The sequence below is a fragment of the Sinocyclocheilus anshuiensis genome, unplaced genomic scaffold (genome assembly GCF_001515605.1).
Source record: "Sinocyclocheilus anshuiensis isolate Anshui unplaced genomic scaffold, SAMN03320099.WGS_v1.1 scaffold155, whole genome shotgun sequence".
NCBI lineage: Eukaryota > Metazoa > Chordata > Actinopteri > Cypriniformes > Cyprinidae > Sinocyclocheilus > Sinocyclocheilus anshuiensis.
In genome coordinates, this window is record NW_015549572.1 from 837,733 (window position 1) to 840,314 (window position 2,582).

The window sequence follows — 2,582 nt, forward strand, 5'->3', positions numbered from 1 at the left end:
AAATTGGAAAAAAAAGTAACTTGCGTTACTTATTTGAAAAAGTAACTCAGATATTCTCTTGTAAATTAAAAAGTAACGCGTTACTTTACTAGTTACTTGAAGACAGTAATCTGATTACATAACTCGCGTTACTTGTAATGCGTTACCCCCAACACTGATGGTGACAGTTCAAAAATGGAAAAAAGTTTGCATGCCTTTAACTCAAGACGTATTAAAGATATCTTAATATCCTTTGATTTTTGACCACTGAAATCGTGTACAATTTAACAATTTATTGTTTAAATCTTTCTGAAGTCATTTTACTCCCCAGTAATCTGACTCCAAGTTGGAAATTGTCTTTTTGACCCCCCTCTACCAAAACGTGGATTACTCACTAAATATACATCCATGACATTTATTATTTTGGGTTTCACGACTATTTATGTTTGTTAAAATGTTATCAAAACCAAAAATTTGAGCCGGGGAAGTTTCTGAAATTTGGTTGATTTGACACGGAATGTTTAATTAGTCATTTGGTAAAGTTTATCCGAAGGTATCAATTTCTACCACGAGATGGCAGTCTTTCCTTCGCTTTGTCTCTGATATTACACCAGCTGATGCAATGCCAAGCATAGTTGAGCACACATTAGGCTACACTAACAAAGATGCTGCAAGTGTTCAGAGGTACTGGTGAGCAAGATAAAACTTTAAAAACATATTCATCTAACTTTGGGCTATAGCAAGAATTCATTTCAATGTTTTTAAAAGTAACTGTATTGCTCCCAATTTTCCCAAACAGTCATTCAACTATTAAAACGTTAAGGTTAGCCTACTACTGAACTATCTAATGACTTAATGATCTAAATAATGATGCAGACAGAATATGCAGATTTATTTGAAAAAGCAGACTTTTTGTGAGATTTGGTCTCACAGCTTTCAAAGGTTTCCTTTGAAGCTAATATCCATGCTCCATTTTCATAGAGATTTTATGACTGAGCTGTTTACATTAGTGGAGAACCAATGACTACAAAGGTCAAACTATTTTCTATGTTTGTGCAAGGTTATAGGCACACATTGATGTTGTGTATCAAAATAAGTTAGGTTAAGGCTTAACTACCAGAGTTAGAACCATGATCTTCTGCCTCTTGGGAGAAACAATGTAATATGTGTAATTGTGTATTTAGGCCATTCCCTCTTTAGAGTGGTAAACTAGAGGGACCAATGGCATACCGTATATTTTACAGCTGTATCACTCTCAGTATAATCTTGTTTTTTGTATTGCTAGCGTTTGTTAAACCCACCGCTACACTGCGCAACGGCGCGTGAATGGGAAAGCGTGTGTATCCTCCTTATACCGTCTTCCAGCATCATTTAGAGAATAAACAGGTAAAGAATACGTGTCTGTCACTATATGTCCTCATTTCACCCATGATATTCATTCCACGCTCACGTAACGTTAAGTTATTGTGTTGGCAGCGAACTGGGTTGCTATGCGACAAGGAATTATGTTTAATAAGGTTTTGGCAGCACACCTCGCACTCTTTTTTTTTTTTATTTTTTTTTTTACATTTGTCATATTTGAAAGGATTCAGAAGCAAAAAAAAATAGCTGATTTGGGAAGTAGTAGTCTAATAAAACTCCCAGAGCTTTATTTGCAGTGTACATCCGTTACTCAATGACAATCGCAGGTCTATTGTCTACACAGGAAACATCAGTCCATCAACCGCAGCAACGCACGTGCTCAATACTACCGGTACATTTTTAGTTAGGCTATTTACGACATCTTGATCTCAGTCAGATCCTCTGTTAAGGTGATCTGCCTGGCGTCTTCATCATAACCGAAATTGGTGATTTAATTTATTTTTATTCAGTTTATCATGGTCCAAATTATTTAAGAGGTAGCCTATTTTTATGTCTGCGCATTTATGGTTTGTTTTCAGGTAGGAATCAGTACGCTAGAGCACTGCTTTGTAATGACATTATCCTTAAGTCACTTATGAAAAGCCTTGAAAGTATCTTAAAACTATATTCACATGCGTGTGGACGGGGGTCTTTGGTCGAGGGGCGGGGCCACATCTGAAGAAGAGCGTGTACTTGGAATATTGGAGGTTTAACAAAGAAATGTCCATCAGTTTAATGAGGTCGTGTTCAAAACTTTCCAGACGCCGGTACTCCTCTCAGACCATTTGCAACAGATTCACTGACAGTGCTGTCTTCTGTATAACGTTAACACAAAGGAGCAAGCGATGGTAAGACCAAAAAATACTACACGAGGTGTAGCCTCCAGTCGAGTGATTGTTCCGTATTTTATTTCATACCACTAGGAAGAGATTGGTAGGTTTAAAGAGTTACAGATAATCAGTTGTTTGAAATGTAGCTGTTTAATAGATTCGTTAAACTATCGCTTATTATTCGTTTCAGGCCAGAACAGTATTAATAACAGGTTGTTGGGTAACATTTTTTAGCAGTGATGCTGTTTATACATTTTGCACCCTACAAGCTGTAGAATAATTACATCCTTTAATGTTATCTGTTTATTGGGCTTATCATTTGATAACATATGGAGAACCCGTTGAACCTGTATAATTTCTCCATGACACGCA

The 2,582-nt window shown here is 36.6% G+C and overlaps 1 protein-coding gene across 1 annotated transcript in view; it reads left to right on the forward strand.

The window, feature by feature from the left end:
* Window positions 1-2,112: 2,112 nt before the first annotated feature.
* The window catches only part of LOC107657455 (sodium- and chloride-dependent glycine transporter 1-like), a 59,640-nt gene continuing 59,170 nt past the window's right edge, over window positions 2,113-2,582 (forward strand). Inside the window, exon 1 of the mRNA XM_016445547.1 lies at window positions 2,113-2,228. The gene's annotated coding sequence lies outside the window, so the exon portion shown is untranslated. The remainder of the gene's footprint in view (window positions 2,229-2,582) is intronic.